Source organism: Rhinichthys klamathensis, unplaced genomic scaffold (assembly GCF_029890125.1).
Source record: "Rhinichthys klamathensis goyatoka isolate OS25496 unplaced genomic scaffold, OSU_Roscu_1.1 h1tg000059l_1, whole genome shotgun sequence".
NCBI classification, from domain to species: domain Eukaryota; kingdom Metazoa; phylum Chordata; class Actinopteri; order Cypriniformes; family Leuciscidae; genus Rhinichthys; species Rhinichthys klamathensis.
In genome coordinates, this window is record NW_026606604.1 from 6,666,267 (window position 1) to 6,679,382 (window position 13,116).

The following is a 13,116-nucleotide window of genomic DNA, read 5'->3' on the forward strand; positions in this document are numbered from 1 at the left end:
TTGAAATGGAATTGTTCAACATTATACAATTTATGAACCAGTGAATGAAACATATAATGATAATTTAGTTTAGCTCCACTTCTAAAATGAATAAAATGAACAACTGGCTCAAACAAATGGCACGCAGCCAGCTCGTGATCCATGCCAGAAATAACTTTTTGTTAGCATGCCAAATCTATTCTGTGAATTGATTAAATAATGAATAAAAGAAAAAGAACAAATGACTGTGGCATTTTGCATTAATTCAAAATCAATAAAATCAGTGAGATCATACAACAAAGCATTATGTCATCACCTCAGGGCAAGTTGGAACTGCACTCGGTGAACTGTCTGCAGAAACATGCACAGTAGATCTTCAGATTCTAAGATTATTTGCATGCAGTAACGCCTGTGATCATGATTACATTGTCGGATTTGGTGACAAAACGATTTACCTACCAATACAAAATATTACAATATGTAGCCTTTACAAATGTCTGCAGCTTATGACTAGTGTTGCATGCCATAGGGCTGAATATTTTGATTAATTGATTATGATGAAGTGCATTTCAAAAAAGTTTTGAAGTAATTTTCACTTACCTTTCACTGTGTTGATGGACTCTGCCAGAGATCAAAGGTCTAAACACATTTTGACAGTTACATGGCTCTGATATAACAAATGTGGCATTCGTAGGCTACTTATTATATTGTGTGCAGTGAGTGTGAACACGGTGGATAATCACAAAGTTATCACATAAATGAATAAATAAAACATAAAAAGTGCTCCTCATTGCCAAGAACATGTGTTAAGAATGTGCAGAACAGATTCTCATATTACTGTCGTATAAAATTATGTAGTTATGCTTGCTTTGAGCAAGATCCTTAAGAGGCAACTTTTTAGTGTGTTTGCATTTTTTATCTGAATGTCAGTCTACATCTCTTCACAATAGTAATTTCAGTTCAGTTCCAGGACTGTCCATGGGTGTAAATGATGGGTATAAAGGGCTGTCCATAATATGGACGAGTGCGAGCGGGACATTTTTAAAAAAATTCTCTTTCTGTGTTTCATAAAAGAAGGGCATATGGCATTAGAACAACACCAGGGTGAGTAAATGATGACTCAATTTTCATTTTAGGGTGATCTATCCCTTTAATGTGAAGAACATTAAGATTTTTTTTAGATATGACTAGTCCCTTCAGCATTATTATTTGACCTTAAGTGAAATCGTAAGGGGAGACTTTTCACAGGCACACACTATCCAGCCACTAGCTTCTGTCCATCAGAGTCTAAACACACAGAACCTGAGGGAGTATAAAGGGCTCTTTCTGTCTAAGCTCAGGGCCAGAGCGGACCGAGAGTTCAGTCACTCAACATACAACCTGTGCTCTGTGTTCAACAAAGAACTCCCACAGAACACATTCCCTCAACCTGGGGAGTGAACTTAAACATGAGAAACAATCGAAAATGCTCAAATTGTACGTTTGAGACTCTGAGGTAAAAAAAAATTCTAGACAGCGGTAGGACTGTCATTCTGAAATTGTGAGCCGGTTATTTTCACTGTGGTCTACCATGGTGGGTACTAGAATGAATACTGGTTAAATATCGCTTCCATTTTAAGAGTGTCTACATTACCACATTGTGCATAGTGGAAGCCAAAGGGGGGGGACTGCTGCTAACTTTATTTGAGTAAATATACATAATTAGCCCACACAAGCTCAAAATAGCTTTGGTTAGAGGTTCATACATGTGCAGAACTTTGTTGTGCTGTCATTAAGCATTTAAAAAGCCCATGCTGAACGTTTAAGAAATCATATACATTGATTGTTGACTGGCTGATTTATACTCCTTTTTATAGTGTTTAAAGCCTCTTATTTACAGATACAACTACAATGTAAGTCTCAGGTCCGGATATAAGTGCAAACTAAACCTATGAATCACCTCCACATTCAAAAGCTTTAGTTTATTGTTGATGGAGGTCAAATTTCAGTCACCTAACACCTAACAAAGTGGATCACAAACTGGGTAGCAAATCTCCATTAATATACCACACTTTTCAAGTCGTTCTTAGACCCTTGATCACAAACATACTACATTACAGGCGGTAATGGCTCTCTTCTCATGTTTAGCAGTGGTCGGAAACTCACCCCAGGGCCCTCACAGTTATTCAAAGCTTGGTTGTAGATGTCAAATCTCACAGTAGTTCATTCACTCTTCCTCACGAATGCCATTTTGTCTGGGCAAGCATTCGACACCTAAGGAAGCGTGAAGCCCATTACTTCAGATGTATAGAATATTACTCAACGGTGTTTCAAATAAAACATGTTATACAACAGCAATCTTCTAAAACCATATGAAGAACATATGCTGTGATACATAAACCTACTATATTTAAAAAGCAGTTTGGTTTCAGCGAAGACAAACCGCACCAGGTTTTACATAGCTGTGCAACACTCCTGGGTTGTTGAGTAGCACCAAGGACGTATGGTGAGTGGAAATAAACTGTAAAAAGGTCAGTGAGTCAGTCATTGGAGGTCAAACCAAATGATCCCAGATGGACCGCAGGAAGGGTGAGGTGAGCAGGACGCACCCAGTGTCCGACATGAGGTCCCAGGGAAAGTAGATGGGTGGTCTGGCACTGCAGGAGGGCATTCACAACCCCCGAAAGTAGCCGAAATGGACAAGCCCATGAAAGATCCATTCGTCAGGCCTTTTGGAACATCGATATAATCTGCCAGCGTCAGGGCCTTGGCATCACTCTCTAGAATTAGTCAAAAAAGACATCGTATGAAGATCAGATCATTTACTCTTCCATTACTGACTTCAGTAAGGCCCATCGACCTCATCTTTTCTCTGCTGTCACTCTCTCCACTGCTTACTCATACACTTTAGAAATATATCCCATAAAGTTTAACAAGTGTATAATTCAAACATACAAAGGAAGAAGCCTATTTAGTGCTCCTGCAAACTTTATGTTTTATTTATCCAAACAGATACAAGTGTGCCTGTCTCCAGCGCTTATTTAAAGAACTTCCTCAGTAAACATTAAGGGGGACCACACATTGTCTATACCCATCTGGCTCAGGGTAGTGGAAATGCATTTACATTTCTTGGGCAGTCTTCACAAGTAGCCTAACCTAACCTAAAACCCCAACATTAATTGAAGTTGTTTCTTTATAACCAACACTCATAATCAATTGTCAGCATGCTTAAAAGTATATTTTAAAGTATAGTCAACATACAGAAAGAACCAGGCCTGAAAACTTGTCAACATCATTTTGTAATCACAAAAAATAAAGATCAAGGATGAAAATTACTACATGGGAGTCTTATATCTTCAGTATGTTTCAACACTCTCACAGCTCAGTGTAAACAACACATTCCTCTCCAGCCCTTACAAATGAAGAAGTACCTCATATGCACTCCCATGAGCCAAGACATACAGAACCTCTCCCTCTTTATGTTTAACACATTACCAGATAGATAGATAGATAGATAGATAGATAGATAGATAGATAGATAGATAGATAGATAGATAGATAGATAGATAGATAGATAGATAGATAGAACGATAGATAGATAGAACGATAGATAGATAGAACAATAGATAGATAGATAGACAGACAGACAGACAGACAGACAGACAGATAGATAGATAGATAGACAGACAGACAGACAGACAGACAGACAGACAGACAGATAGATAGATAGATAGATAGATAGATAGATAGATAGATAGATAGATAGATAGATAGATAGATAGATAGATAGATAGATAGATAGATAGATAGATAGATAGATAGATAGATAGATAGATAGATAGAGAGATAAAACTGGAACAACAGACAGACAGACAGACAGACAGGTCAAACTCTAAAACGACAAACAGACAGATAGACAGACTGGTCGAACACAGGAATGACTAACCGACAGACAGACAGACAGACAGACAGACAGACCGACAGACAGACAGATAGATGGAGAGACAGACAGATAGATATACAGACAGACAGACAGACAGACAGACAGATTGATCAAACACTGAAACAACAGACAGACCGACAGACTGCTCGAACACTGGAATGGCAGACAGACAGACAGATTGGTCAAACACGAACGACAGACAGACAAATAGATTATCGAACACTGGAACGAAAGACAGACTGGTCAAACACTGATATGACCGACAGACAGACTGGTCGAAAACTGGAAAAATAGACAAACAGAAAGACAGATAAAACCGACCGACCGACAGACAGACAGACAGATGAACAGACATAATTCCATACTATCTTTAATGTTCTTTTTGAAACCCAGTTTCTGGAGATTGCATCTAACCCAGTCCTTTCTCAGCAGCCACATACCAAACAAGCTCCGCCTCTGGGCATGATGTTTAGTTGCCGTGGCTGTGCCAGTTATTTCATGCTCTCTGATGCTGTCAAATGCAATAACCTAATCATCTGAAGAGAACGCTGCATGAAGTCGGTTAAAAGTTTGCTTAATATAATTACAGCTCATCGATTAAGAAGTCAAATGATGTGGGAGACTGACTCATAAAGCTCATAGCCAGAAGACAATCATAAATGAATCAAAGCTCTTAAGCCTTTAAGTCTTTTTAATTCACATTTATTTATACAGTGGCATTACATCAACTTCAGTGAACATCTTCTCTATATCTGCAGCATTGCTGTTAAACTCCATTCTTTAACACTGTCACCCTTCTCCCTATGCATAACACAACAACTCTGAATTGATCTGACCACTCCAACAGCTAATTATATTTCCATGCTTGATAAACTCAGCCTGACTGAACATTTTGGCAGCATCTGGAGGGTAAAACAACAGCTCACTGATACAGGAAACATCTGATCAAACACATCAGGAGCTCCAGACTGATTCAACAAAGCACTCCGACACACCAGGAGATATTTGCCCAGCCTTGGAGTGATGCACATGGCTCCGACTTCCTGATGTGAGTGATTCCAAGAAAACCCTATAAGAAACATGACAAAAGCGAACTCTTTAATGTCTCAGTTGTTTCAGCATCAAGCAAATCTCCTGCTTCTCAGATGTTTTTTTTTTCTGAGGAAAAAAAGAGTTATCTCACATGTATCTTTTGTGAAGAAGTGTTTCTAGTTTCAGAAGAGACCTCAACAATATCTCAAACTGTGCTCAGATTTACCAAGACAACAAAGTCTGTAATCAAAAGTCGAAGATCTCACTATGAACGTAACTATTTCTCATCAGATTCGTCCAAAACCAAATTATCTGGGTTATTCACCCTGAATTCATCTTATAGCCCTCCGCTTTTGTGTGTCAACAATCTTTTCACTTGGTTTACGTTTATTCACTTAGTTTAATACCGTTTAAGAAACTTTTGAAGAAACATCTGAGAGTTGATAGGCTACTTAACAACCGAAAACTCTTGCCTATGCCCTCAACAGCTTAAAGGGATACTCCACTTTTTTTGTAAATAGGCTCATTTTACAACTCCCCCAGAGTTAAACTGTTGAGTTTTACCGTTTTTGAATCCATTCAGCCGATCTCCGGTTCTGGCGGTACCACTTTTAGCATAGCTTAGCATACATCATTGAAGTGGACAAGACCATTAGCATTTCTCAAAAAAAAAATGACCCAAAGAGTTTCGATATTTTTCCTATTTAAAACTTGACTCTTCTGTAGTTACATCGTGCACTAAGACCGACGGAAAATGTAAAGTTGCGATTTTCTAGGCTAATATGGGTAGGAACTATACTCTCATTCCTGCGTAATAATCAAGAAACTTCACTGCCGTACCATGAGTGCAGCAGGCGTAATGATATGACGCAGCGCCTGAAAATAGTCCCCAGCTCGGTAACGTGACCGGGACTAAGTGCCTGCGCCTGCTGCACTCATGGTACGGCAGTAAAGTTTCTTGATTATTACGCAGGAATGAGAGTATAGTTCCTAGCCATATCAGCCTAGAAAATCGCAACTTTACATTTTCCGTCGGTCTTAGTGCACGATGTAACTACAGAAGAGTCAAGTTTTAAATAGGAAAAATATCGAAACACTTTGGTCATTTTTTTTGAGAAATGCTAATGGTCTTGTCCAGTTTAATGATGTATGCTAAGCTATGCTAAAAGTGGTACCGCCAGAACCGGAGATCGGCTGAATGGATTCAAAAACGGTAAAACTCAACAGTTTAACTCTGGGGGAGTTGTAAAATAAGCCTATTTCCAAAAAAAGTGGAGTATCCCTTTAAGGGGCTGTTTACACATCACCGTTTTCAACTAAAAACTTAAAACTTTTTATGCATTTTGGCCGTTCCTTTACACAACAGCGGTCTTTTGGGTGCCTTAAAAAGCAAAATTTTGAAAAAGGGTTACCTTTTTCTTTTCAAAACATTTTAGATATATTTATGTATATATAAAATGTTGCGCATTCAGGATGACGGAAGTGAAGACAACAGAGTAATGACATCTTTCCTCTCAGAGCCACTAAAATAAAACCAAATCTCACATGCTGATCACTGGGTGGCTGTAATCACGGTCTCTTAAATTACTATCCCTCTCTAGAACATTTTCCACGATTGCACGCTAAGAGTTCCTTAATTACAAATGCTTATGCAAAGAAAAATCTATTGCAAAGATAGAATTAAAACAAACATGGTTCATTATTGAACTGCCACAGAGATGTTATAGTAGGAGGAAGGGGACCACGCAGATAAAATTAGGCAAAAAAATCATAACATTCAATATGCTGGCTGTAGGAATGGAAGACCCGCCTGTCAGTTTAAAAAAGCCGACTTGCCATAAAGTGACTTTGACGTAAGTGACCTAAACGCTGTGACCCATGGCAATCCAAGTCCCGCGCTCTTAGTCTAACTGCATAGCCTGTCTCGGCTCTGTTCAGACCTGCACTGCCTTCCTCAGTTCCTCTCCCAGCAGCCTGATCTCTGCCCTATCCCAGTCATGCCCCACCCACTGCAGGCCACATCCAGCCCCAGCCGACACTGCCAAACACAGTCATTTAACCACTGAGATTACAGTTCCTGCAGGTGCAGTGTAAAATAAGCAGGCTTTGGTTTGCATCAATTTCAAAACCTAATTATATTCGTATATAATTAGTCTATAATTAGTGATAAACCCCAGGTAATCCAAGCCATATCAAGAGACAAGTGGACAATTGCAACAAACCCCATAAGTTAGGAACCTAATTGTAAGGTAATTATTAAAAGCATATCTCACCACAAAAAAAAAGAGAGGAAATTTTGACATCTGTAAAATGTCGGTGTAGCAGGCAACACACACACAAGATAGAAATAATCAAAATTGACTTTAAGAATTAACGTAGGTGAATAGACTGGAGATAAACACATTGTGAAAGACAATAACGGACAGAGGACAGAACAAAACAGAGAGTATATATATATATATATATATATATATATATATATATATATGAAGGAGATAACAATTAAATAAATAAGACACAGCTGATAATTATAACTCACCATGATCAGAAACCGAAACTAAACAGCAGGGAAACAGGAACTACAAACAGGGAATACAACAGAATATAAAAAAATAAAAGTAAGAGACCGTGACATCATCAGATATACTCAACAAACCTGTAGGACTTTATTTCTTCTGTGGAACACAATAATAAAAAAATAATAATAATTTTCGCTACATCAGAACGTAGGCTCACTATTGGCCAGCATCACACTCATGACCAGCATTGGCCAATAGTGAGCCTACGTTCTGACGTAGCGCTGCGCTGTTACACTATGTGAACTCACTCTGAGGCCCACATAAGAAAACCATAGACTGTAAAAAAGAAAACGAAGATGTTCCGAAGATGAACGAAAGTCTTACGGGGTTGGAACAACATGAGGGTGAGTAATTACTGACAGAATTTTCATTTTTGGGTGAACTAACTCTTTAAGAAAAACTAGTACATAATCAGTTAATAACATGCATTATATAATATATATTTATGCAATATTATATTTACGATATTAAAAAATTTTCTTAGTATTATTTTTTTGTCTATATATAGAAAACTGTAAATGTACTGTATAAAATTAAGCACACAATTACATTGAACCCTTATATCTGACAGAAAACATGAATAATAAATAGTTTATGAAAAAATTGTCTTAGGCTACTCACCACCATCAAATAACTACGAAACCTATAACAGATTAAACATAATATCTGATACACAGGGACTAAAGCTTCTACCCAAAACCTTTTTATAAGGCAGACTATAAATGAACACATCTGTAGGTAGCCACATATTTATGTTGGATGTTGTAATCAGTAATTGGTGTTCGGATGTCAGATCGAGTTCTAAAAATTATATTTTTTTAATGAATAATCATAGAGGAACTATACTGGTATAACCAATATGCAGTTTGACCATTACATATTGACAGACATTTTCTCAACAAAATGATGTGAAAGGCTATTGTATGCTGACAGGTGATTATGCCCAGATTTGAGTGCTTCAGAGAAGATATGGAAGGCTCAGCTTTAAATGAAAAAAAAAAGCATGATTTTATATTGAAGAATGGAGCCTCATATGCATGCAGACAGTCATGAGTCTCATGACCCTTAACATTTCCACTTTTCTGAAAAGGTAATGAGTGGTTTGGAGAGTAAAAAAAAGCTAAAAAGGGAAAGATAGTATTCACATCCCTCATTCAAACATACCCCTCGTGGAAGAAAATGTCTCTATTGAAGTAATCACCACGTTCCAGCTTCAAATACAGGGGGAGTAGCCCTTTGAAACATAACTTTCAGACATTTTCATCACTAAAGGCTTTAGCAACAAGTATGGTTTAAAAGGTGAGGAGGCAGACCCTCATCTTGCAAAAAACTTGAACCACTAGCATGTCTATTCTTGTCAGTTTCAAGTGTAAAAGCTTACACTGTGCAGATGCTTTAAAACCCCTTAGGGCTGTTCCTCAGTGCAGTATACATTTATGATAGTTATATGTTTTAACTGCAGCAAAATAAAACCTATAAGTCACTAAATAAGTATGCATGTACAGTAGTGTGAAACACAAACTAGAGATAGCAACACAGCTACAGTTTAGCTAAATGCTAATGGACACGTTTTCCTGAAATCTCTGTTCACTGGCCATCATATTGACCTTTTTCAGGCCTGCAGACTATACATCGGTAAATGCATTTGACCAAATTCAGAGCATCTTATGGATTGGTTGATTATTTTTCCCACTGTTGCTAGAACATGACGGCTGTGCAAATATCACACAAAACATGGGACAGCTGGTCTACACATCAAGAATTTTAAGATTGCCTGCCCACTCAGCAATGAAGACATTTTCAGGAATGAAAAAAAGAGAAAGAAATCACGTGTGCAACATCAAAGTGATCATTAATGGTATAACCAGGGTGAAGGAGGAGACCGCTATAGTGGTTATGGTGAACGTGTTCATGGCCATGTGGTCCATGTGGGGTGGGGCGCAGCATCACCGAGATAATTGCTAGCTGGGATAATGCTGCCTGGTAGGGCCTATGCATTGGGCGAGGTGCATGAAACATAGATCAAAAGAAAATATACAGCTAGACTGCTCAGCAAATCTCTTATTAGTGGGGCTCAAGAGCCGAAATAGCAGTCCTCCGCATCCACGAACATTGTGGTCACCTTGAAGCTTTATGCACTGCTAGGTTGAGTAATAACTGACGTCGCTATAGCAATTAGCTGCAGTTAGGGTTTGGCATCGAAGGGTATTCCTTACTTGTTAATAATTCAGCCTTGTCCAATTCTAAATCTAACAAGGCCCTTCTTTGTTGTGTAAATTGAACCTCGTTCGAACTTTCCATCTAAATGGTTAATTCAAATTATGTACATCACATAGTCTATGAGCATTCTGAGTATAACCACAAAATCACTTCACAAAACGAAAACTGCAAAGTCCTTTGGGCTAGAGTAAAACACTGGGTTCCTCCCAGCCCAAAGGACATGGTTTGATTTGTGAATCTCCCATTTTTCTAAAGTGTGGAGCGCCCTGCCTCAAATTCCTTGTTAACAATCTCGACTCAAATCCTCCACAAGGGGACGTTGAAACATGAGAATAAGGCCAGGCATTTAACATATCGAGTAATGTGAGCATGAGGCAAGACTTTTCTGAAAACATCCCAAATGATTCTAATCTGATATTACATGTCAATGCAGGACTCATTTTGAGCCTGGCTGATCTGTCAAAACAGCTTTATGATAGCTTCAGTCAAAGCCACACAGTTCAAAGCTCTTGTGATCAAGGGAATGATGCCACAGGACTTATAACTCCCATAACTGATGGTACGTGAAGAGAGAGAGGGAGGAAAAAAACCTTGAAATGTTTCTTCAGATCACACGTTTTTACTTGGAATTTTATAATTCCTATTCACACTGGCAAAATAGTCACTGAAAAGAACAGTCACTGTTTGAATTCACTGGAAAATAAACACTTGGATAATGGTAGCTTATCCTGTCTGAAATAACTGGCGCACAGGTGCCATCTGAAACCACAGGATAGCCAGCAGTGACTGTCTGGAAACATTAGAAAACAATCACTTTGAACATTGGAGCAAAGTCACTGTCCGAAAACACTGGAGCACTGGTATTATGTACATCTGCTGTATATCAACCCACCAACTGCAAAAAAAAAAAAAAAAAAAAAAAAAAAAGGATCACAGCTATACAAAAGATTTTTTTTAATACCATTCGCAATTTTGTCTTGCAATTCTGTCTGCTTCACATTCTGTCACAAGCTTCAGTGTCTCTTGTCATATCAAAACCAGAGCAAGGCATCACAAAGCTAGGTTGTTCCCATTGTATTGGACTCACATCTGTATGGCACATTGCTCAGGAATCTGCTTGTGCTGATATCACCATCATATGGACTTGATTTTCTGTTGTCCTGGGACTAATTTAAGAAATGATAACTCGAACCCACTCCACTGGCACATGTTTCATCTGTCGTAATTACAACCTGACTGAGACCCAAAACAACCCCCAAGTAGAAGCATGTCTCAAAAGCATGTTGTTTAGACATTGCAGGTGCTGAAGGCCTTTTGGAGAGAAAGTCAAAGAAACGGACAGAGAGAGGAGGTTAGAAAAAGATGGAGAATAAGGAGAGATCTGAAAGTGGTGGTGCAGATGGATGCTTGCACCCAATGACATAAGGAATTGCTTAGACAGAATGTAGCATCCTTCTTCTGTGAAATTACTTCTGATTAAATATTTCCTTTTACTTTTAAAGACAGGAAGACAGCAAATGGAAGTAACTGCATCAGCCTCATTGTCAATGTGATTTAAAGGTGCTATAAGCAATTAAAGTCATTTTGCTTTAACTTGCGCCGTTTTACTAAATTAAACCGTACACTTTCAACAAAGACATGTTAATAACTTTAATTTACATCACACTTGAACACTATTTGCAATTTGGTATTCCTAAATCAGAAGTAGTTCTTTTTAGAGGCATTGTCATTTCAGGGAGAATTGTATTGGACAAAAACACCTCTGAGTGCGTGATGAGTCATCAATATTATTATTCAGTTTTCATAAAATAGACTGTAAATTTTAAACGCACATACTGTATCTGCTACAAAACAATTTTGAATACGTTTAGGAGTATGCTAAAAACTATGGACTAAAAGCCACAAAATTCCATATTTGATGCAAGTTTGGTTGAAGGCAAGAAACAGCAAGCATATGCACTTCTTTAAAGGGATTGTTCACCAAAAATGTTTAATTGTGTCATAATTTACTCACCCTAAATTTGTTCCAAACCTGTATGAGTTTCTTTGTTCTGCTGGAACAAATTGAGGGTGAGTAAATGATGATTTTTGGGTGAACTATCCCTTTAAGAATGTTCTAAGCGGCAGGATAAAAGTTTATAAGCGTCTTAAAATAACTGTATAAAAACAGCCTGTGATGCTTCTGCTTCCCTTTATGCTGTATCAGATCAAATGTCTTAACCAGGAATCCATTAAAAATGGGGAAAGCACACATACATTCCCAAAGAGAATAAACAGGAAATTTGTAATTGTTTATCTGTTTATTTACTTTCCTTTTAGACATAGGACTCCGGCTGTTTCGGAACATTTGGGATTCTCTTTGCCTACAGCAAGGACAGCGGGCTTGTTTCAGAGCTGTCATATAAATTACAGCTCGAGGAATGCAGTGTCTCTGCTTGTGTTGATCCAGAAAGCACTTTTACTGCAGACAGGCCTGTTACACTGATCTCTAGCCCCCCACACCCACCCTCACCCAAATGAATGTTTGTTACTAGCAAACAACTCAGACTTGCTGTGCTGCCCACGGCACATTGCAGTGCGTCTATGGTCACAGTGGTGCAGTTCAATCTTGGCTTTTAAACTCTTATATGGATTCCGTTCTGAATCAGTTTGTTTTAATAGTCATCTCTAATTTAGCTCGTTAGAAAAATGTATATTCAATAAAAGTCAACTGTTTATTAACCACTGCTAATCTATTAATTTTGATTTATAGATTTTGTCCCTTCATTTTAAAATAGTGTGAGACTACATGGTTTACCTGCAAAAAATATATATTTTTTAACGCTGCAGGACCATATACAATATAACATAATTTTTTTTAAAGACTGTAAAGATTAATTTGTAACCACACAGGACCAATTAAATGAGCTGCAGAAAATACAATATTGAATTTTATTTTTAAACCACATGGATTATCTGCAAAAATCTATTTGTATCACCACATGATTTATAAATAAATAAATAAATAGAGAGAGACAAGGTTAACTGCAAAAAAAAAAAACTTGTAACACCACAGGATAATTTAAATGAGCAGCAAAAAAAAAAAAACTAAATAAATAAATATAGAGACTGAGAGAGATGGTTAACTACAAAAAATAATTTGTAACATCACATGATCATTTAAATGAGCTGCAGAAAATACAACACTGAAAATAATAGAAAGAAAGACTATGGTTTACCTGCAAAAATGTATTAGTAACATTACATTACCATTTAAACGAGCTGAACAAAAATTCTAAATAAATAAACAGAGAGAGAAAGACTACATGGTTTACTTGCAAAAATTAATTTGTAATGCTGCAGGACCATTTAAATAAGCTGCAAAATATACAATATTAATAAATA